Below are 25,852 nucleotides of genomic sequence, written 5' to 3'. Positions count from 1 at the left end.
AATAATCGTGATAATCGCAGAAACAAAAACAAAACACATCGTTAAATTCAGAGTTAAAAGAGCTTTCAACTGAAGTGCACTCTACCCTACTTGCTGTTTAAAAAGTGTTATCAAGATGGCGTGAGGCCGCCACTTTGAAAAACATTTTACATCGTTCAGAATGAATGACGTAAGTATTTTTTAGGTAACTGGAATTTCATTGAAAAACTGACTTTCTTTTCAATGGTGGAAAAGGAGACGGCGATTTTATAATAATATTATAACGAAACTCCCCTACATATTTTTGTAGATAAATGCTAACGAGTATCTTAACAACAGACAACCAAGTTGAGTGACATTACGAAACATTAGTAGAGTTCCATTTTAAAAGAAGTGTTGTTTACTTCGATCGGTAAGACGATCAAGTTTTAAAAAATATTAACTTGGTAATAAAATTTAAAATAAATCGTTCACACAGTTTACGATTTACAATATTAAATGAAAGAATTTCATCGTGCTGTGTTTAGCCATTGTCGTTTTTTATTTAAATTGTACTGGAATTCTAAACTTTTTCTCTAAAGCTACTTAGATCAATTTTTATTTACCACGTTAGCCTAAAAATGTCAAAATCTTTTACGCCACACTTTCTTCAGTACATTTCTACTCAGTTTGCTAACAGTCGCACATTTCAAGTGCGAGCACGAGTAAAGACACCCTTGTACTAAATAACAACAAAGCACATAATAAATGAGTGCTAAGAGTCTCATCCCGCCTTATTCATACGTTATGAGACTTAAACCTGCAGTCACAAGACTCTCTCCCTAAAACCGCAAGTATTTGAGGGTCACCATTCGTACACATATACTAATATCTCATTAAGTTCAAGTTCCCCTAATGAGGATTCCGATGAAAGCTTCCTTATCGATTCAAGTTGCTAGTCGTCCTAAAAGCCTTAGCTTGTATCTTAACACATCCAAATAAGAGAGGCTCACATCAAATATTTACGAATGAATGCCACAACCGTGTTACGACACCATTCCATAATAATAAGAGTCGGCATATGTGTGTATGTATGTAAAGTGAGGGTGATTGCGGTCGGGGTGGAGGTTTTAGACATCATGATCTATGCACACCCAACGGTAACCAACCACTGGACAGGATAAACGATAGCTTTGGATGGAAGTCCATCAGTTTAACCAACCTGTGCTGTTAACCCGCCACTTTAGCCTCCTATTAGGGAGCGCTTCAAATGCCCAAGCATAAACACGTTTGTTGATTAATTAATCGCAGGTGGAAAAATGCGTGAAAAAAAAGCCGGGGGTGTTGAAACAGATAAATAATTATTAGGTTTAAAAGAGGATGGGCTATTATTGGTTTTCGTCCTTTTCAATATATGTATTACAAATGATAGTGGAGAAAAATACGCAGAGACAATATTTAGAATCAAAATTGTCTATTGCTAAAATGTAAATTTTATATATAAAGAATTTTGTCACGTCAGGTCAGGTCAGGTCATTGCCTCATTTGATGTACAGAAAAATATTTTGTACATACTACTTATAATTTATCATTCTTTGTACCAAAGAAAGATCGGTGGTTATTGTGCAATGAACATGCTGAAGCGAGAAAGTCTGCATCCGTAACTGATGCTTTGTTACACAATACAACAAACATCAACAGAGGAAAGAAGTGCCAAATCACGCCGAAGCGGAAGACACGAAAAGACCAGATACTGTCCCTAGCTTTATGTTCGCTACTTTGGATCTTCAGAGCGTCCTGCAAATTCCTTCTAGTGACGAATCACTACTGTGTTATTGTCGTAAACTTTGTGTTCACAATTTTACGGTTTATGAGTCATAACTACCTAGTGCCGCGCATTGCATAGATTGGTCTGAAATTAACGGAAAAAGAGATAATAATGAAATAGATTCAACTTTAATGCAATGTCCTTTTACTTTTTTTGACGCAAACCACTCACATTGAACTTATTGAACAAACATATTTAGAGTACGGTCACTCTTTTATGTAAGTAGTAGAAGTATAGTATGCACAATGCTATAGAAAGAGAAAAAAAAAGTACTTACCTGTTTATTCTATGTTGAACTGGATGAATATTATGGAAGAGCTAGATCTAATAGAGACAAAAAAACTGTGAAGTCTTATAATGCGAGTCAATTAAATTTTTCATTGTACATACCGCCACTGAAAATTTGCTTGGCAGAGAGAGAAAACTAAAATCTATGTCTATACTCTTCTCAAGGCTAGCAAAGAAATATCATATCTGCATTTCTTTCTAACTTAACATTGTGTCAATCGTGTCCACACTTTTAAAAACGACATATTCTGTCAAGGCACTCTACTACGCTATGAAAAAAATAAATAATCTATGAAAAATTAAGTATCTGTATGACCACAGTGGCTTCTACAAAACAGATGTCAAACAGATAGTAAAAGCAACATCTTCTCATAAGCCATAAAAAAGCAAGCTATTAAAACTTTGCCAGAAATTAGTTATACCCCAAGAACTGCAATTATGGTTTCAATGATTATCGGTAGATCACACGACAGAGCCTGCACTCGATGACGAAAGTGAAGAAAATTCATTTGAATGATGCAGAAAAAAATATTTTGCCTTTTGTTAGAATCACCTTCATTGTGACACATTTGTAACAATGTTAATTTCGTTTGATATTTTGTTGTTGTCATGGCGTTCTTCTATGAAAAATAAATAAAAATTATTCTACTCTCTTATTCTGAAATTTTAGTTGTGCAAGAAATCACTAACTGCAAATATTGGAAAGAAACATAAAAAAACATTTTTTCTTAAGGTTTAAAATGTGGTCACATAAACAACACAGACTTTATTTACCATAAACAAATTGCAACAGATAATTTTTGTACACTGCTTTAATAAATACATTAGAAATTTAAAAGCTCATTTTCTCAATAGTAAGTAATTTTCTCAAAGTACGTGGATATTAGTTAATGATTTTTCGCAGGGATGTGACGACTAGCCTTAGTTTTTTATTTAAATTTTTAAATAATGTTACTGATTGTAGTAAGTTGCTCCGTTGTTTAGATTTCTATGTTCCTAGATTTAATAATACAACGACAGTTACGTTATTCTACAAAACACCTAAAACGAATCGTGGTAGAAAGGATCCCATTTATATTGTAAATTATTACTTGAAACAATTTGAAACACAAAATTCGCTTGATATTTTCAGTTCAAAATTATCTCGCTTCAAACGTTGTCTAAGGAAGAAACTTAATTTAATTTATTTGTTTTATTTTGCAATTGCAATTATTAAGATGTTTTGTTATTGTAGTAAGTGAAATTCTGTTGAGCAATAAAGGGTTATTTATTATTATTATTATTAAAAAAAAAGTTCTTAATTGCTCACTTGCTGAATAATATACTATTAACTAAATTAGCTTCAAGTAATTGCGAGGTTTGGCTTAATTTTTACTTCCAGAGAGTAAGTTAAGGTAAAAAGTATCGAATTCATCGGACGAATTGCTACTCTTTTCAATTTTTAGCTATAATAGTCGAACTGTTTTAATTAGTGATTACTGAGATGTTTGGAGTAGATTTATGCTTTACATGTATTATATTGCAAATGCATTGAAACTACAGGGCTTTCATAAATGATTCTAAGGGCGTAGTTGGCCATGGATTTCAAAAATGCCGCTTTGCTGAAATTGTCTCATTTGACAATTCTCACTTGTCATTGTGCTTGTCATTTGTAACCTGTCACTTAAAATCATCGCTTTTATTGTTCTACCACTTTCCAAGTGTGATTTACAGTAATTCTCGTTGATCCAAGTTTAAAACAACAAAATAGCCTTTCTCAAGGCTCTTGGTGCTTGCGTGCGAAAACTTTGTGCTCGAAGCGAAGACCGTGAAAATGGTTTATTCGGTTGAGCAAAACACTTTCATCGTTATGTCTTATTATCGCAATGGGACATTCGTAGACGGAGCGTGGCTGTATTCTGTAGCCGCTTGTAAGCAAGAATATCTGGCCAATTACCCTGATTTGGAAATTCAAGAAACATCATTAGAGGCTCACATTAGAGATGTCATCAACAGATTTGTTCGCACTGGCAATGTCAACAAAGGGAAATCTTCTGGGAGACCTGCAGTATCTGAGGAAGTTGTTGATGATTTGAGAGAAAGACTCGAGCAGAATCCCCAAACATCTTTGACAAGATTATCTCAACAGTCAGGAGTTCCCGTAACCACATGTCACAAAGTAGTGAAAAAACGATTGCATATGCATCCTTACAAAATAACTACTGTGCAACAACTTTTACCAATAGATCCTCCACGCCGCGTAGAATATTGCAATTGGTTTCAGAATACTTTTCATGATGACGGGTTACTGGATCTTACATTTTTTAGTGATGAAGCATGGTTTCATTTATCTGGCTATGTCAATTCGCAAAATTTTAGAATTTGGTCCGCGGAAAATCCACATGTTTTTGTAGAGACGCCTCTTCATCTTTTAAAAATTGGAGTATGGTTGGCAGTTTCTCGTAGACGAATATATGGACCTATTTTCTTTCATGATACTATGACTGGAGAGAGGTATAGGCAACAGATTTTGGAACCATTTATTCAACAACTTGATGACGAAGAGCTGCAGTTAGGGTACTTTCAACAGGACGGCGCGACTGCACACACTGCACGTGCTACATTGGAATATTTACAACAACATTATGACGATCGTGTAATAAGTTTAGGAGTGCAGCATGCATTTCCACCACGTTCCCCAGATCTTACGCCATTGGACTTTTCAATATTTGGATATTTGAAAGACAAAGTGTTTCAACGGCAAATGAATAACTTGGCAGAGTTGCAACATGAAATTGAACGATGGGTTCAAAGCATTGATGGAAGGATGTTACAGAACATTTTTGAAAGTAAGAAAAAGAGAGTGAATATGTGCCTTGAACTAAATGGTGAACATTTTCAACATTTACTGTGATGTTTAACCACAATAAATTTGTTTGTTTATTCCATTATGAATTATTTTTATTTTTAACAACAAATTGACTCTCAGGAATGTTGGAGTTCCGCGCATGAGGGTAACAAATTACGCCCGCGTAATTTCAAATGTTCAAATTCTATGTGGGTGACCTAATTTTGCATTGAAACGAATCTGTACACAAAAAAAACAACAAAAATCAAAAACTAGTCTTTAAAATTAGCAACGAAAGTATATTTTGAAGCTTGATACTTAAAATGAAATCCCACTACGTTCTAAATACCTATTTATTATGTACAATAAAATTTTTGATAGAACTGAATGAAATCTCAAACCGTAAAAACTCTGATTATTATCCGTGTCCGTTCACCCATCTGGTGGTCCTTGATTTTATATGACTCTACGATGAGGGTTTAGAAGCTACCCAGCAGTCAAAGTTATATTTGGATTTTTATCTTTTACGTTTATACATTTTCGTTGAATATGTACTTTTGTGGCGGGAAGTGAAATATTAATTTTGTAATATACTATTGTTTTGTGGCTAATTAAAGAATTTCGTGTAATTTTTATGAAAAGGACAATGGACAGATAAAGTTCTATTATTTTATTAAGTAAAAACAAGCACTAGACATGACAAAACATATTTCAGTATGAGCATCCAAAAGTTTGAAGTGTTAACAAAATGTGCTTATTGTGTGAAATAATTTCAAGTACAAATCGACATCTAAGATATTTTCACGGCGACAATTTCAAAAATATTAAAAACTAGCAGAATAATTTGTCCGCTATGCTTTGAAAACTTTCAGCGTTTTCACTTATTAACGAATCATTTCAACATCGTTTATAACATTGAGTTGGAAGTAAAGGATCTACAATTTAAGAAAACGGAAGAATTTTTTTACACGAAAAGCAGATTTAGAGTTAAAAACTAATTCTTTTATATGACGAATTATTATTTTCTACTATGAATGTCAGAAGTAATCTAGCAAATTCTGTTAGTAAATGTAATATACGAGCTCCTAAACCTAGTGGCAGTATCAAAATGCAAGGAGTCTGTCCTTCACGAATTACAGCTCACTTTGATCATTCTTCCTCAGTGGTACTTGTTCAGTTTATTGCTATTCATGTTGTTCATCACAATGATCTTCGCTGTCAACCCCTGACTACAAAAGAAACGACATATCTAGTTGAACAAATTCGCACTGGTGTAACACACGAAAAAATAATTGAAACTGTTAAAAATCTAGAACTCAGTTCATGTACCAGATTTAATCTTCTGACTATGAAAGACATTCCCCACATTGCAGAAAAAATAATACATCTGGTAAATGAAGTAAGGAAAATCTTGTTGTGCATCAGAACATGAAAAATTGCACAAAAATGACTGCATTAGCTTCCATGTACAGTGGGCTGGAGTATATGTTAAAAAAATATGGCGCCAAAATCATTTGTGTAGATGGCACACATGGGACAAACCTCTTATGACATTGAATTGACCACAAGTCCATGTGTTAGATGATAAAAATATTGATTATCCAGTAACATTTATTCTGTCCAACTGAAAGGACACCAACATATAAGAGGTTCTGGTTGGTGAAATAAAATCATTAATATCGGTTTTGGTACCCAATTATTTCATGACAGATGATAGTTACAGCTACATATTGGAATGCCTGGAACAATAAATCAGATTCTTACAAAATTAGATTATGTATTAAAAGAAACAGATGAAAATAAATTTATAAGACTGAAGCAAGAGCTGATTAAATTTTTGGTAAAAAGTAAATTTGTGAATTATTTAAACACTTACTACTTTCAAAATAAAGAGCGCATGAAGTCATGGGCCCAGTGTTATCAAAAGAACGCAGGCATTAACACCAACATGCACGCCAAATCTTTGCACAGATCTTTGAAATACAAATATTTTGGTGGTAAACCAATAGAGGGCTGGAAACATATTTAGACACTTTGAAGAAACTACTGAAGGATACATCTTGGTCAAGAATTTCATCTACTTTATGACTTACAGCTATTCACCATGACCTTTTGGTCAGTAAGTCCCATAAACTTGCCACCCAGATAAGTTTTGATAATGTAGCTAAAGAATCTGCTGTAAAACATTTAATGCACTCACAAACCAAAACTAACTTTCATGAAGTAGAACTGATGGATAGGAAATGTAGTTATCAGACATTAAAATGCGTTGTTTGTCAAATTTGTATACACCATTAAAGATACTCTTGCTCTGAGTTCTTAATCAAAAATCATCTTTCTAAGCACATGCATCTGGTGTCCATGTATATAAAGGCATATTTAACCACCAAAGGCCCTTGGTCCCACTGGTCATCAATGCGCCTTCAACTTCTGAAAAACAGTTTGAAAATGAACTACATTTGCGCTTATCTAACTCCGTAACATCGCGCAGAACACGCGCTTCTCGATTTCGCACAAACTGTTTGTGCAAAGCTCTTCTACAGCATCTTTTGATCACGTTCCTCATCTTCAAATGTTATGCAAATGCTTCCTTTTGCCACAAAAATTTGTTAAATTTCGCATTCGTGCATTCTTTAATTGCAGCATTGCAGCCGTTGCTAACATAACCTAACTTTTTATGGTCACCAACGCGTGCTAACTTTTTGAAAGGACACACGGGCGCTTCGCCTCCTGCACTTCATTACAAATATACTCCTAAACGTGGAACTTCTTTTTCCGTGGATGATTTAGTTATTGGAATTTGTGCGTGTGTATATCAACAGCCAACCAAAAATTTCACTTGTTATCGCCAGTATCGCCTTGTTATGTTAGTCACATGTGTATTGACGCATGCGTTTTCGATATTTAATCATGAAGCATCTAGGCAACCAGTTATACAGATGCATGTGGTGCTTGTCGTGCCCAAGGACACATTTAGTAAAGTACACATAAAGCGAAAGGCGGCACACATCCATAACCTACTGCGACCCTATAATCATTTATGAAAACCCTGTACATATTGTATTTGATACAAAACACAATTAAATCAACATCAAAAACAGTGAAATAGTTATAGTTTTTGATACACGACAGTACAGTTAAAATGTTTTACGATATCCTTATGCCACTTTATTACAACAAAAACTTACGAAGATAATAGTTGCTGCATGAAATCCATTTTCATAAATTTATGCAATAGAATTTATTAAGTGAAGAAGTTCATTAGAACTACTTTACAAATTACCGAAACGAATGAATAAGTTGTGCTCAAAAAACTCCACTCACCACCCGGTTGAGTCTTTAGCACTCGATTCCACCTATTAAAGTCTTTGAAAGCGACCTTCACAATTACAAAGTTAGTGAAGAGTTACCCTTTAACTCGAAAGCACAGAATATTAAAATCTGACCCAAGAGTATCTCGACAGTCATTAAGTACTTTTTAACCCATTATCTTCGACCACAACTTTTTCCTTGCGCCACCTCCAACAATTCTTTTAGGTCTTTAAGAGCATTTCGCTCGTCTCATCGACTTACAAGAAAAAAATCCCCCAAGAATAAGGCGAGTGATTTCGCTCCGCATTTTCTGCATCGATTGGAACATTCGTTCACGGATTTTTACCTCAACACCTGTCAACCCAACCACAATTCCGATGACTGTCGTAAAAAGTTACGTATGCAGCCTCTAGATTAGAAGTGATAATTATCGTTGAGAGTATAATGCTTTGATATTAAATTAAACTTTGAGGTGGATGTTCGCGTTACGCTTGCGAGTAGATATCTCTAAAGTAAACCATCAAATTACAATAGATTTCCACAGGGATGAAGCCAGACAATTAGAAGGGTTTAATATGCTTTACCGTTGGTGGTGTTGTTACAATACTACACAATATTGTAGGCATAAATGTTGGACAAGCGGTTCGTTCCCATTTTTACACTCAGCAAAATAAGCGTCGCATAAAACGCTACCAGTTGGACAGGTCTTTTTACGCTGTTTTACTAATGTTTGCTCAAGACAAAGTAAATACGGCTTTTTTTAATGGGCGTTTCTACACAAGTGATTTTCTAGAGCGAATTATTTGCTTTGGGCGTCTTTTTAAAAATGTGATACATCAACAATTTTATCACACATCGTTATTTGGATTAATATCACGAGTACCTAAATAGCTTAACTTTACAAGTTTAAATTATTTTATCTGCATACAATTTCAGATAATTTTAAAAACTACCCTTCGCCGATACGGCACCTGGTGTGTTAAAACACTACATTCAGGCTAAAGATGCTGGAGAACTATAATTTTTCTTTTCGTCATATAACTTTCAAAGAACACGCGATCCCAGCGTTTACTCTCGTTAACCACCCAACAAAATGATAACAGGAATTATGGGTTAGAAAGATTTTAGGTGTCACTACGATTTATGGTGTAAGCCGGTAGTAGCATGCGGACTTTTAAACATTTATAAGATGGGTTTTTTCAATATTTCTGTTTACTCTTTCTTTACATAATGGGGTACTATAAAACCGAATTAGAACTGGGGAAACTATAATAATAAAATAATAATAATAAATTTTATTCAGCCATCAAGGTCGTGAATATACGACATCGGCATTGTCACAACATACAAAGAGTTAAAAGTGTCAATAGTGTCATACAAATATATACACATACATACAATTTTACAGTACAATATAGACGTTAACATCGATTCAGTACCTCATCAAAGCTATAATACTCTTTATCTATCAAATATTTTTTTAGTTCCCATTTGAATTTATTTGTTTCGCGTATATTTATTATAGTTGATGGCAAAGAATTATATGCGAGAATTGCTCTATAATGTGGGCCTTTTTCAAAGCAACGGGTTTTATGTTTGGGCACGCTAAGATAAGCATTACCTCTTGTGGTCATCCGAGAGTAAAGATCCCTGTTTTTTTCAAAACTGGTTTCATTAGATCTTACATACATTATTAATTTAAACATATAGAGGGAGGTTACTGTCATTATGCCAAGTTTTTTAAAAAAAGATCTACATGATTCTTTACTTGGTAAATCAAGTATAATTCTTAAAAATCTCTTCTGGGTTATAAAGACTTTGTTCCACTCAGACGATATATACCAGAAAACAATGCCATAAGAAATAATGGACTGTACGTAAGCGTAGTAGAATTGCATAAGACTTGCAATGGGTAATTCTTCTTTTAGAACACGTACTACATAGCATGCTGTATTTATCTTACTTATTATATTTTTAATGTGTTCCGAAAATTGCAGTTTGTAATCTATGACAATTCCTAGGAATTTTATTTCACTAGATTGCTGAATTTGCATATGATTTATAGATATGTTTTCAAAATTTTTAAAGAATAGCAATCCTGTTTTATTCACATTTAATTTTAGACAATTCTGCTTGCAGTATGTAATCATTTTGTTAATGACCGTAACTATGTTTTCAGAAAGCATATTAAGACTATGACTGCACACCATACACGAAGTATCGTCAGCAAATTGATAAACGTGCTTAATGTCCACGTGTTCATGTAGATCATTTACATACAGAAGGAACAATATAGGGCCAAGAATTGATCCTTGCGGTACCCCTGCATGATATGACTAATATACGACTTTTTAGTTGTTAAAATATTGTTAATAGTAGTCGTTACATAAACTCGTTGAGTTCTGCCAGTTAAATATGATGCTATTAATTTATTTACTTGCCCCCTAAGACCATATTTCTCTATTTTATTTAACAGGATGTCGTGTTTAATTGTATCAAATGCCTTTGACAAATCGAAGTAGACACCGGCACATTTTTGATGATCGTCAAGAGAATTCAGTAATGAGTCCATAAAATTAAATAAAGCAGTTTCGGTGTTACGATTAGGTACAAAACCATGGTGTGTTTGAGAAATGATAGCGTTACGTTGAAGGAAATTAATTAATCTATGATATATAATTTTTTCAAAAATTTTTGAGATTGATGACAGAAGAGATATTGGCCTATAGTTGTTAATATTTTCTTTACTGCCTTTTTTGTGAATAGGGATAACTTTGGCTTCTTTTAACTCATTTGGAAAGTAGCCATCTAAAAAGCATTGATTAAGTATTTGAGTTAGGGGTTCACTTATAAGATTGTTGACGCTTTTTATTTCGGTTATAGGAATTTCATCAATCCCACTTGAATATTTACATATTTGGTAACGTGGTTATCAATTTTTTTACTTCGTCTACTGTCACCGGCATAAGGTACATGCTATTATTGACATATTTGTTAATAACTGAATGATTATTAATATTGGAACTACTAGAGTTACTGTCCCTAGTCGGTTGGAATACTTTCATAAACCTATTGGCTAATTCTGATGGATCAGAAATTGGGACATTGTTATCTTTGATTGAATATTGGTGCTTACGATACCCCCGCTGTGTGATACTCTTAAAAATAGCAAACGTTGTTTTTGATTTCTTTGTGGAACCATTAATTAATCTATAATTTTCATCTTGTTTTACTTTTTTTAAAAAATTCTTAAAGTTTTTTTTTCCTGTTTAAGTTTTTGGAGCAGTTGTGGTGATTTATTTTTTATATATAATTTATATAGATCATGTATATATGCTGACCACGTTTTCAAATATGGGTTGTTAATTTTTTTTGTTTTATTTTGGATGGCAGGCTTTGTTATTAATGGATAGGATTTGTTGAAATGGTATTTGATTATTTCACAGAATTGTTTAAATTTACTGTTGCCGTCTGATACACCATAAACATTATGCCAAGATTCATTTCTAATGGCTTCGTAAAAGGTAAGATTATTTTTTGAACTTACGAAATTTCGTTTTTGAGTATAGAGGGTTTCCGACTCTATTTGCTGGTCCCCAGAAGAGATTTTCAATACTTGCGAGAAATGGTCCGATATATATGACTTGATGACTTCACATGCTACAGAATCAGTATTAATATTGCTGAATATATTGTCTAAGAGGGATTCTGAATTTCTACCTATTCGCGTTGCTTCCCGTACATGTGGTATTAATCCAAAGCTTTGAAAAAGATGTACCACTTCACGAGCTTCGTCATTGTTACTGTTTTCCAGAAAGTCGACATTGAAATCTCCGCAGACTATTAATCGTTTTGATGAAGTACTAAAAACATATTGTAATAACTCAAATAATTTTTGGAGAAATACATTTTTATCTCCAGTAGGAGCACGGTATATACATACTACTAGAATATTAGGCTCGTTGGACGGTTTGATCTTTGCACAACAATATTCAAAGTCACCCTCTATCGGTTTAGGTTGATCGAAATTCACAGGAGAACTGTCAAACAGATTGGAATTTTTTAAGAATATCGCTGTACCACCACCTCGGGTGCTTTGGCGGGAGAAGGTTGCAGCTAGATGATAGTTTTCAGGTCCGTATGGTAAGACTTCGCCGTCTTTGAGCCAGTGTTCAGTGATACCAATAACTGTAGGGGTTAATTCATTTACAAGATGACTGAATTCATTGCGTTTGTTTCTTAAACTTTGGAGATGAAGATGTAGTAGTGAACAGATTGGAGTTTGGACTAACTTGGTGTTTGTCTCGTCGTCGCCCGATGAAAATAACGTGTTACATAGCATCCACTTGGCCAGTTATTGGCATCTAGTGCTGAATTGAAATTATGCAGATCGACGGTCACCTTAAATGATGTGTAAAATTCCGGGTGTTTACTGTCAAGTTCCTGGCATGTTGTCTCTGGGAATTTTGATTTTAGCAGACCACAGACTTCTGCAGCTGAGGTTCCAGGAGCTAGCCTCGAAACGTATATGAAGGCTTTCTTGGGGGCCACCTTTATCGAGGGGAACTGGGTGTTCGTTCCAACCACTTGAGGCACCCTCTGTGATGATTTCCTTTGTCGTATTCGCACTTCATTCCATTCACTTTCCTTCCGAGAATTATCAGTGTCAGCGTTCCTAATATCAGGTGTGTTTATTTGTTTAATTTGCTTTTGTTTGGTCGTATGGTTTGGGTTCGTCATTTTTGGCATTTGATCAGCTGTTCGCTGTTTATTTGGGTTTTTTGCATGTACCTGGTTTTGTGGAGTACATTGCTTATCATCTAGCTTGTTTTTTTCAACTTGCTGCTTATCACCCTCTAGATCATCAAGTTGTAACCTACTGAAGGTTTTGTAAAGTTTCACCTGATCCTTCAGGATTTCGTTCTTTTCCCTAAGTTCGGCGATGATAATGTCCTTTTGTCTTAAGATGTATTTGAAATGTTTCGGTAGTTCGTCAAAGTCGAGTGCATCTTCGAACTCGTCGTCCATTTGGTTTTCATATGTTTTTTCACAACATTTCACTATATCATCCGATATTTTTACATAAGCGGAGTTTTTAGCACAACTTGGGTGAAACACAGCTGCACATATTCCACATTTAACGCCTGAAACCACTCTTGATTTGCACTTTTTACACGTTTGATTCCGCTCGTCTTTATTAGCGTCTGTCTTAGGCGCCATCTCTCTTTTAAGTATATAGAATGTAGATTAAAATTAAAAATATAAACATCCCAGCAGTGATAAAAACACGTAGGGTTAGACAAGTCAAATTGTTCTTGGAAAAAAAAATTGTCACGTAAAAACGGCATTTTATCAGATTACGAATTTGTCAAACTCGTATCGCATATATATAAAATTCACAATTATAAATAGTTAATGCATATAAATAAATAATTGTAACTATGTATTTTGCTTTTAATAAAAAGTATCTAATCTAGTTTTCAATTATTATTTATTTGCAGAGAATAACGATTTGACTAGAAGGAAGGTATCCCGGGGAGTGGGTGGATCAACGCTTGTTGCATATCTCCTGATGTGGTGTCGAGTCCACCGGTATAATGTATTTGGTGCTCGGTGTCGAGTTGGCCTACCAAAACTACCCATAAAGTTGGCGTCCGTAGACACTGCTACAGGTATTCCGGTGCACACTGGCGTCTTCAGGCAGAACAGAAACTGGTTTACAAAAGATAATTTTCGTTTATATATCTAAAACTAACAAAAGAATTTACAACTATAATAAGTTTAACAAAGGGGATTTGTTTGTCTCCGTTTGGTTCATCAATTTATTAAGTTTATTACATCTATTAATTTCTAAACATTCTAGCGAGTTTAGTTTTGAACCTTTTTTCCCAAGTGTAAAATTTTGAAAATGTAGTTAAAATTGTGGTTTTCTTGAATTAAGTAATTCGTATACGTGGAAATTGAATTTTTATTAATGTAGTGTTACGTTGATTAGTAACTAAAAATCGGCGTGGGTAAAACTCAACAATTTAATTCTCGACACAGCGATTATAATTCCGACTCAACTTATACTCTTTCGTTGACTGGACTAAAAAACTGAGTGCTCCCACCGGTGGTCTCTTTTAAACCCACACGTCATTGCTTCGAGCTCATTTTGGAGCCCTCCGTCAAGGCTTCAGCAGAACCGCTTCTAGGCGCTTCTTATGTGAACGCCGCCCGGCCACCGTCACCGATGATGAGTCGTCCATCATCTCCGTACATACTAGAAAGCCCATAGACGTCGTACCGGGGCGTTGTATGGGTTTAGTACAAGTATGATGCCTTGTGTTATTTAATTCTTTGTTCAAATTTTCTCCCGGTTTGTCCAACTTAATAATAACAATAATAATAATAACATATTAATGCATATAAACATACGAGTTTTTTGCATAAGTCACATGTACATACTACACACAATAAAACAATAAAAATAGAAATGACAAATTAAATGACATACACATTTTAGAGAACACTACATAAACTTATCTTTAATAAAAACAATAATACGCTTTTCCAAATAGGTATTTCTTCACAATTTTCCTAAAGTGTACATCGGTGGTATTTTGTACGTGAGCGGGTAATACATTAAAAAATTTTGGAACAAGGTATTCAGTACCGTTGCTGGATTTTGTAGCCTTAGTTTCTTGGGGTAAAGATGTGATTTGTTACGTGTTTCGTAGTTATGGATGTCATTATGTGTCAGATATTTGCTCCGATTAGATTTAACGTAGATCAGGCTAAGGTAGATGTATAAAGAAGGTAGACTCAGTAACCGTAGTGATATAAAGCAGTTTCTACAGGCAGCTCTGGATGGTAATCCCCCCAAAATTCTCACGGCACGTCCTTGGAGCGAGAATGCTGGGTGTCTTGCACTGGAATGACCCCATAATAACAATCCATAGCTAAGATATGCCTAGATAAAACAGAAATATGCAATTCTTGAGGTATCTCTAGGAACCTCATTGTATAAAGATCTTAAGAGAAAATTACTTAGTTTGGCAGCAACTACTTCACCATTGTTAATCCAGTTAAGGTCAGAATCAACATGTATTCCCAAGAATTTTGCAGATGCTGAATAACCATCCGGCGGTTGAACATTTTTTAATGTAAATAATACGTTAACGCATTTGTTTTTATTAAGATTTAATCTGTTACTGACAAACCATTTATTAGCTCTTGACTGTGTTTCATCATGTTTTATTGTTGTATCATCCATATCTTCACAGATTGTGACAACAGTAGTATCGTCCGCAAATAATATAGATCGGCTCTGCAAGTAGTCTGGGAATTCATTTATGTATATTAAAAAGGTAACGGTCCTAGTACGGAGCCTTGTGGGCTTTGAGAGTTGGTCTTAATCACTTGATAACGGTTTCTTAGAAATGAAGATATTAGTTTGCAACTAGGTGGTGCTAGATTATACATGCATAATTTTTGTAACAGCCTCTCATGAGGGCCACAGTCAAAAGCTTTCGATAAATCCAAGAGAGGGGCAATACCAGGTATCCTTTTTTCCAAACACAATCCCATGGTTTCTACTAGTGATAGTACCGCTTCTGTAGTAAACAACCCCTTCCGAAATCCATACTGATTGGAAGATAAAAGATGGTTACTTTCAATAAATTCTGACAATTAGTTTTTCGAGAATTTTTGAAAAAACCAGAAGTAAAGTTGTTGAGTGATAGTTACTGGGTTCATGAATATCACAATTTTTATGTATTGGAACTATGATAGCTGTTTTTAGGCACTCTGGAAATGTAGATGTTGTTGTGCATATGTTAATTAGCTTAGTTCATGGTGATATTAGTTTATCTTTGACAGATTTTATTAAATTTACATTATATTCAAAAATATTTAGTGAATTCAATCCGTTTATGATTTCTCTTGCATAGATAAGTACCTACTGCATGCTTCGGTAAAAGTAAAATACTTAGGAATTGTACTTTTTATTATGTATTATATATTATAACTTATATCAAAGAACAATCACAACAAGGTAACATGTAGACTCAAGATGTTTAGAATACTTGATGATGATTTGGGATGATTATCAAAGGGCCAGATAAGTGATAAAAAAGTACGACCGTCTTACTTGAGATTACTCCAGAAGTCTACAAAAATAAAGAGTACCGACTAAAGGGGTGGGGACACACTCCCTGCTCTTACAATCCCAGGTACCTGCTTAAGATATTGTGAATTAACTTATGTAAAGAATTATTAGTTCAGAAAGCTATTTTATAGCCTGCAGTTTTTTTTCTTTTCAGTTTATGGTCGTTAATAAGTCTTTTCTAAATTTAAAAACAGTTTTACAGCCCTTTGATGTGACTCACCTAAGCTAAGACTTTTAACAAGACCGACCTGGCCTAACGACTACCTAAATGTGTTTCCTACGAAATGTTGTTCACATTCAGTGCTCAACCTTAAATTCCTCATAAAGAAATAGGTTTAGAATTTATTAAGGTACAAGATACCCTTGGACCTGGAATGTGTAGGTATAACTAATTATAATAGTTTTGTATTTTTAAAAAATGGTAGATTTTACCTAATAAAATAGCTCTCTCTGGAGAACGGAGTTAATGAAAAACATTTAAGAAGAAGAGGAATGTAGTCTTCGAAACATGTCCCTTTATCCTTCTAAACGGTGCGAAGAGCAACTGAGTTGCGAAATAGAACTTCAACAAAAAAGATTTATCTATCACATGCTAACAAAGAGGAAAAGCTAGCGTTTGCCCAGCAGTTTGTTAACCAGTCACTTAACATCTGGGACAGGGTAATATTTTCTGACGAAAACATATTTCAGTCGATAGCAATGAATCTGTCTACAAGTCAGTTGAAACACGGTATTAAGAAGATTGTTCACGGATCAAACCAGAGTGGTTGTTTTTCTTTGAATTTATGGACGTAGATAAGTAGCAGAGGTCCTGGAGTATTTTTAATTGTTGAGAATCGACTAAAGGCAGCAGTGTATAGGAGAATTTCGGAAGCTTTAATTCCATTAATTTTGTCCGTATTTGAAGACCAGAATTTTAGTTTTCAAAATATAATTATTCTGATTCAGTCCTTTTAATTTGAAACAGTTTTAGGATAACTGCCCAGTCCACTGAACAAGTATATTTAGAACTTTTATTGCAAAACACGGAATAAATAGATTACTGTGGCCTTCCAAGAGCCCCGATTTAAATCCGATACAAAATACTTAGGCGCGTATGGCAAAATTTACCTGAAAACATGATTTTCACCCACAGAATATTGGTGAGTTCCATGGAAAACTGTCTGGTAAAACATAACAGTAAAATTTACTCGGCAACTGGTTTCATCAATGCCTCGTCGACTGCAAAATATTTTCGACGAAATTGTGGAGTGACGAAATATTAATTGCTTATTTAATAACATATTTTTACTGGATTATCGTTCTTAAAAAATAAAAGTTTACGTGCTGTCTTGAAATTAACTGAGTTAATTTTATTATTTCCTGCAAAACAAAACAAAAAAAAAATCGCTCTGACGTTTATTTTGCTCATGCGTTATGTGTTAATTTTTGTGGTGATTTTGCGTTGTTTCTACTTCAAATATTTTCATCTGATACAGTAATAGTTTTAATGAACGTGTATGAATGGCAAAGTATGGAAGCACTAACATGTTACATAGTTATATTTGATATCAAGGATAATTTTTATTGTAGAAACTGCTCCAGATAGTTCCCGAGTTTCCTTAAATTCACCCTGGAATAGAGCATATATCCTATTCCCTGTAATACTTCCATCACGACATGTAGAAAAGGCTGAAACGGGCTTTGATCAAATCGGAAAGAAAGTTAGTGCGTTGTCCAATACCGAAACTGGAATACATTTTAAAATGAAAGCTTCACTCTTATCTTGGCGTTCATGGAAGGCTTTTTGCATTCGTTCTTCAAAACGAAGAACTGACAGCCGTAAAGACTAGTGAGGTGGAATAGCACAATAACTACGTCGTATGTTACAAATTTCTGCAAAAATCGAGAAACTAGGTGAATGTGGAAATTTTAAACAAACATTTTTACTTCAAAGCAGATCTGTTTGTCGCTTGCCTCTAGGTCCTGTAACCATGAAATGTATCTCTGATAGAGCCAGGACCGCTCTTCCGATGAGATGCTCAAAAGATATCTTACATTCAGGTGTATGCATTCCATATGTCTATCACCCCCTTAACCATGCTATTCGTAAAGCCTGTCTATAATGAGGAAACAAATGTAATGAGTGATGTGTTTAAAGTACTGCAATGTTGCAAACATAAAGTAATTTCCTCATAGCTCGACGCAGTCGAGTCCAAGTTGAGCATGTTTGCGATTTGCGAAAAAAAGACCTTCTGTTAACAAAAAAAAACAAGAAAGAGATCATATATAAGAAACAAATTATAAGTCGGGATTTTGATGAGACATTTGGTTAATCTAGTTCAACATGCTTTAGCTTTGAAGCTGAATATAATAAAAGTGGAACAGCGTTACGTCCGATTCTCCCTCTAGATGAAATAAGGCACGTGTAGAGTCAATGGACGTTAGAAATTAAAATTATTGTCTCAGAGTAAATAACTGTGCTAAGTTGTATACTCGAATTATAATAACGTCATTTTTAATTAATGTATTATCCACTGAATTAAACATGTTTATCCTTCGACTAGGAAGGAAAAGATAGCTAAAAATCTAATCGTTGTAATTACAGTTGTGTAATAATAGTTCTTACGGCGTAAGAACGACGGAACTCTTATGTTTTAGTGTTATCTTACATATGCACTTAATGTAATTAGTTCATCATAAACTCATAAATGTGTTTAAATTAAAATGATAAAACTTACTTTAGCAAAGTGTACAAGAAAACGCTTCAATGAACACAAACAACAGTTTCAATCAGACTAGTTAAAGTTATTAAGTTCCTTCCAAAGTGACAGCTATTAAAATAATCGCTTTGAGATATTAGTCTTGAAATCAAGTAATTCTGTAAAGTTTCCTCTTCTCAGACGTAGCAAACTAATGAAGCTTGTTTCTTGTGGTTGACTATTTCCATGTAATTACAATTTACCAGTTAGAGATTCAACAGATTGAAGTTTATTAACTGTTTGCGAGCAAAATATCCTACTCAAACGCTTCCTTTGCCTCTCTTTAAAATTCCGTTTAAAATAATTTCGTCGAAAATTCAATAAGCGTCTGCCTTGAGATATAATCTCTAAGTTTCTTTACACAAATAATTAACAATCAAGATATTAGATGGAAACCGAGCGTTCATCGCCAGTGCATGTTTTCGTGCTTTTTATTATTTTAGAATCTCTTCATTCTGTTTAAGCACTTGTGGCTATAAATAGAGCAAAATTTAAACAGCCCATTAATTACGCATAAATATTTGGCGAAGATATTAGAATAATTAGGAATACAAATTGGCTGCTTCCCAATTTCCATCATTTTAGTTAACAATGCATTGGATTGTGCTGAATTATTAATTCGTTGTAAGCGAGCAGCTTCCTTTAATTCTCGACATTGTTTCGTCATAAATATTTATGTAGCAAGTTAATACATCGACGTCATTGTAACCCGGCACCAAAAAATTACCATAAAATATTAACGATTGCAAATGAGGCAAACTGCTTGTAAATATGTTGTCGGTAAACAGCATTAATCATTGACTTGAACCCTCGTTGAAAATTAATCACAATTAAAAAATTATTTAACATGGGTTTTAAAAACAAAAAATATAACTGCCATTAGCTGTACTACAATCATTTTCGCTTGTGTTTGGTGAAATCTACACTTGATTGATGTTGAGTAAATTAGCATTGACAATATTGCGGTAATATATCACAATTTATTTTCGGCCAGCGTTTGCATGCAGAGTGGAGGTTTAAAAACTACAGTGTTAACAGCCAATCACGTTGGATTGAAATTTTTATCTGAACGTTGTTTTTGCACATTTGACGATTGTTCTACTTAGGACCGATTTCTGTGATTGAAAATCATTTGTTTCTCTAGAAATAACTGTTCATCGTCGAACATATGAAATATAATATAATATCAAAATGGAGAATATCAGTGTGAGTTATTTATTTATTGCAGTTTTCCTATGATCCAGGGACAAATCGTAAAACTTCTTGAACATGTTTGACCAGACAAAAAATTTTTGTTGATTTCCAATCGAATTTCCCAGCTTTCTTTTGACTTTTTCTTTTTAAGATCACATTTCTAATTACTTCAATAAGTTCTTCAGTTGTGTACAAACCATTTCTAAACATTTTATTTTTGGGGTGCGGAAAAATATAGAATTGTCAGGTAAGTCACCGTAGAGGAAAATCAATCAGTCGATCATCGTAGAATTTATGCAATAATGTCATGATTGCTGACGTTTTGTGTGCCGTTGCATTGTCCTGTTGGAAGTAGCCACACCTGAATCCGTCATCGTGTTAAAGAAAAGTTGCAACAAATTATTGCGATATCTGTCGGCGTTTGTCTTGAAGCAGCAATCTAATCAATACACATCAATTTTATGAGGATGTAAGTAAAGCTCCATAAACTCATTGACGATTGCGAATTTATATGTATGCATAGCCAGGAACGTAGAAGCAAGCCTCGTTTAAAAAGAACGATTTGTCTAGCATGTCGCATAAGTTCTTGTGCCTAATGTAATTTTTAGGGAATTTTGCCATGGTCTTTTTTGAGAATTACCTTAATTGGCATGTCCCATTTGATAGTCCTGTTAGTCCTGGATGAAAGATCCATTAGCTGCTTTACAACTTCAATATTTTCTGATGTCCTTGGTTGGTCTTTCGCTACTTGATTTGCGAGTTGCCCCTGTTTCAACGAATCTGTTCACACAATGTAAAATTTCGTCCCGCAAATTAACATAAGAAACTGCTATATTGGGAAATTCCGTGTAAACTTCATCCATATAATAAGAGCATTCATTGTTATCCTGCTTAACCTCATTTCTATAATAACTTTTTTCCACTAGTAGCATTACAATGGCTAATTGTCGACTTGTCTAGAGGTCTGTAATTTGGAAAATTGTGAACCTTGGTCAATAATGTAAACGTGAAGTTGGCCACCTAATGTGACAACTGTCCACAACTGTCAGAAAAACTGAGACATAACCTGAAAACGATCATTTTGGAAAATTTGCTTTTAAATTATGCCCTGGAATGATTTCCAAACCCTGAATTGATTATAAATTGAGGATAAATTGGTGAAACAACGTTGATGAAGTTGATGGGAGTGAAAATGAAGTTTACGGTACTGAAACTGAATCATGGTTCCGATTTGGTTTGACTTGATTTGCCGTAGATGAGCTTTGGACGATTTCGGCGATTTTTTTTTAATTGAAGATCGAGCCGTCGTTGTATCCTTCTGCTATGCTGGAGGATTTCCATTCCCCGTGTCGCTTTAACGATAAAAGGTCCATACCTTTTTCAGCCAAATTTGTCGCGGTCGCATAAATACGACGGAATGAGGAGGGGTACATGATGGTTCACTTTACAACATTTTTCACACAAAAATTTATTAAAAACGGGAAATATGGAGGAAATTAAAACAAAAGTTCTGGACCATTTCTGGATTGTCAAAAAATAATAAAATTCCAAAGCTTACTAAAATGACGTGAGTACACGTTTTTATTGATGCACTTCAGAAAAAACATTTTGAAAATTCGCAAACCTCAAATGGGCTACTAGTGGAAAAAATAGTATATTAACCACGTTTGTGAAGCCAATTCTAGACCTCGCGCTTTAGAGCCCTCGACGCTGCGCGTCTCAGGTTCTAATTTGCGCTCGGTCTAGAATGTCTGTCTTCACAACCTTAGTTAATAATATACTATTAATAATGAGACTTTTTTGTTCTCTATCAAATATAACATCAAATCGACAGATCTAAATAACGTCAGTCAAAAATAATGACATATTTTTTTTTACAAATTTCAAAGCACTCCGGATTATTTTTTTATCATATGGTAGTTATGAGTGCTATAAGTGTTATTAAAATTTCCTGGCAACTGTATGTCATACTGCAATCAAGCACTTTGCAGACAGAGAATGGGCCGAAAAGATGTAATAATTTGTTTGATCGAGAAAAAGCTGTTTAATTAAATTAGGTACTTAGCACATTCCAAGAATGAATTCGCGTCCACAGAGATACTTCCCCGACGTTAATAGTTTAATTATTGATGTTAATATTTGTGACATGGAAGTTTTGCAAATTTTAAACTCGTTTTATTCTATCCTGCTGGGGGGTGGCTTTTCGCTAAAGAATATTTAATGCATCAAATAAAATAAATAATATCCGTATATCTGAGATTATTACTTACGGTGGCGATTCAGGGATATGATACTCGTACCCTGGGATATGGATATAATATATGCACAATTGTTATTACAATTTTAAACATTCTACGGAAGAAGTAAATAATGTGTATCAATTAATTTTAATCTTGGCTATTATAAATTTTCACTAGCACCAATTAATCCAACACAAAATTAAACACTCCAAGGATATGTATACAGGATGATTTCGAAATGTATGCAATAATTGTAATCACGGCATTACGTACCGTACCGTAGTAATGTAGAAATATAGATGAAACAAATTAAAAGTCCAATTGGGCAAAACCCCCATGAACCACCTTCGATGCGATGCCACTGATTCACCTTTTAAAAAGTAGGTGGAAAAACGTTCGAATAAAAACGATGTAAACACTTTCAGTTTCAATTAAAAGTAAAACCGACTTTTGCTGGTTCTTATTCGTTCATTCATGTATTCATTCATCGTTGAAGGTCAGTGCGAAAGATTATTAATTTATTAGTTTGAGAAACAAATTTTTGGTAATGGTTTATGGTGATTGACTTTTTATTTTGACGGATGTTTGGTCCTTGCCACAACGATTCCAGATAGTTTATTAGAACAAAAATAAGAAGGTAACGGTTTTACTTGTGCCAAAAAGTTCCCCAATAGAAACCTTTTTACCATGTTAGTAATGTTAAATACTATACCATGCTTACAATAATCTTAAAACGTTTATAAAAATTCACAGCATTCGGTTTTGCAGTTAATTAAATTATAAAATGTATAAAATTTTGTTTTTTTTTTAATGTGACGTCTAGGGTCAAAAATCAAAACTGATTCATAAACCACAAATGTAGGAGGATGTTGTTTTGTAAAATTTAAATCATGCTAACTCTTCAAAATTTTGAGGCGACGCTATCACATTGTTTATGGGAATGATTAGACAAATTTTAGTTAACTTGCTACTACAGTCACCGGTACGAAGATCCGAAAATGTGCAAAATAAAGAACGATTTCGGTTGCAATACTTTGATGTTCTTATGCAACGTTTATTGTAATAATTTTATCGAAAAAGAACTAAAAAATATATTATTTTAATAGAAAATGATAAAAATTCAATAATCAATTCAAGCTGAAAAAAAATTAAAGTTTCCAAAAAAGCAAAATCAAATCATTGATCATTGACACACTGTTTAAGGACGTCAATAACTGGTACTTCCCCCATGAACCTGTAAGACTGCTGCCATTCTCTTGGGCATCCCATGAAATAAATTGTTTATTTATACTTGTTGGATATTCGCTCATTCCTTTAAAAGCATATTCTGAACCTCATCTAAAGTGTGGGGTGCAGGTACACTCAATTAATATGCTGGTCAAAAAACAATATCAAAAATAAGGGTAGGAAAAACGTAGAAGCATTGTCCTCAGAAAAATATTAGCTGGCCCGTTTTTCATGCCGGTGTGTGTATTGCAGGATATTCCTAAAATAGATATCAAATTTGATAATCGGTCCAGTAGTTTCGGAGAAACGAGAGTGCTATTGTTTCGTACTCTAGGGGTCATGAAAGTTCGAAAGAAGATGAAAGTAGTTATTCACTGGTTGAACCCTACTACATTGCATTGACGTTCAAGACGTAAAAGTATGTTTTACTAGGAAGGGCTAATTACTGCATTGTTATGTTTTGCTCATGGAAGATTTCCTAATTTTAAATAAATTGCAGTCAGCCTGTTGGGAAAATATATAACATGTTTGCACGAGGTTTTTAATCAAACCTACAACTTCCGAGAAAAACTTTCATAAGATTTCAACTTGGTTAAAATCTTCAATAGGTCATTAAAATACAATATATTGGTGAAATTTCAGTACTTAACCAGAGTACATTGTACCAGTAAGTTATCTATTCCATGTAGATAATACTCGTGCATGGTTATCATGTAGATCAACAAATAACAGAAAGTATGTTATAACGATTAACCTAAATTAAACTCTGAATAAAATTGCTGTGAAAACAAAATTAAGACTTTTTTACGGACCTGAATTTAAATTAAATGACCTTTATTTATTTCACTGCTTTTTTACATTTACCAGGTTAGAATCTTAAAGGGTTTGCCCTATGATGTTTGGATAAATGTTTGGATAACACAGCTAACACAAAAAAAAAGAACTAAAAGTCGTCCGGACGACGCCTCCTCACTAGCCGGAACTGCTTCGGATCCTGGGGAGGCAGTCTGTTTCCGGTATTGAGTCGGCGCGACTGTCAGGTTTCAAAACTACAGTTGATTTTATAACGAGTTTCCTGCACAATTTCCAATTTTTTCCACAAGGTGCCATCATTTTTAGTGGACACGATCCGACAAATTTTGGTTAGCGCTTTACCAGTCACATAATATTCTTAAAGTAGTTTTAAACTTTCGCACAAAACATTCTTATAGTTTCGAAAATTACCAATAGTAATATCCTGAACGCATGTCAAATTGTCGACAACTTTAATTTTCTGGAGTGCGCACGAGTGAAAATTAGGAGACAATTTGATCTGCAAGAGCGTATATTTTGCATGACAACGTAAGCAGTAGAAAATAAAAATATATTCTAGGCGATTTAGTGAAAGCTGCTCCAGCAAAATCGATGTGGTATTCAATATGAGACGATGTGATGGTATAGAATATAATGAAACCTACCTTTTGTAAATAAAACTTTGAAATCAATCTTATTTTTGATCGTTTTCAACTAAATGTCAAATCTGGTGATAATCAATTATTTACCCTAATACAAAATTATCTCTGAAATACAGTTATTATTGGTGGTTATGCAGAAATATAAATGATTTGATTGGATCACTTCTTTTCAAGGAAATCGTCTGTCTAATATAATCGTCAACTGGCAGACAACAGACAGACACAAAGAGAGAGTAGAACTGCTTTTACCAAATTTAAAGTTCAAAATGCTCTGTAAAGTTTAAATTAACACGTTAATCTGTGAACATTCTGGGCCTATTTCCATTTCTGCATTTTCAGTTGTTTAGAAAATATGTGTAAATTTATTCTTGTTGACTTCATGTAAGACCAAAAATTAATAAGTATTAGTATAAGAAGGCAAGCGATGTTGTTTAAACACTATTTCTTGAATATTTATACAAGGTGACTGCGAAATACATGCAAAAAAAAATGGGGAATAGCTCACAATATGATTATGTCACTGGGTAAAATTCACGGTCCTAAGTAGTAGCAGTGTCTAGAAAAAATTATTTGAAATTCAATGTAAATTGTTGTACGCGCCGCTGGACTGTTTTGTGACCTACATAATTACTAC

General features: G+C 34.1%; 1 protein-coding gene and 1 long non-coding RNA gene across 2 annotated transcripts in view; both read right to left on the bottom strand.

Annotated features, from left to right (window-relative positions):
• The window catches only part of LOC135137746 (slit homolog 3 protein-like), a 137,892-nt gene that overhangs the window by 87,772 nt on the left and 24,268 nt on the right, over window positions 1-25,852 (bottom strand). The window lies entirely within an intron of this gene.
• Window positions 5,557-7,818, bottom strand: LOC135137600 (uncharacterized). The gene is made up of 2 exons (XR_010281882.1): window positions 6,778-7,818; window positions 5,557-6,640 (listed from the first exon to the last, which is right to left on the bottom strand). It is a non-coding gene; the product is annotated as an uncharacterized LOC135137600 (long non-coding RNA).

Source organism: Zophobas morio, unplaced genomic scaffold (assembly GCF_036711695.1).
Source record: "Zophobas morio isolate AGI-343-1 ecotype UQ-CSIRO unplaced genomic scaffold, CSIRO_AGI_Zmor_V1 ptg000029l, whole genome shotgun sequence".
Lineage (NCBI taxonomy): Eukaryota > Metazoa > Arthropoda > Insecta > Coleoptera > Tenebrionidae > Zophobas > Zophobas morio.
Note: the sequence above shows the minus strand (reverse complement) of the source record. Positions and strands in the feature narration are given on the sequence as shown.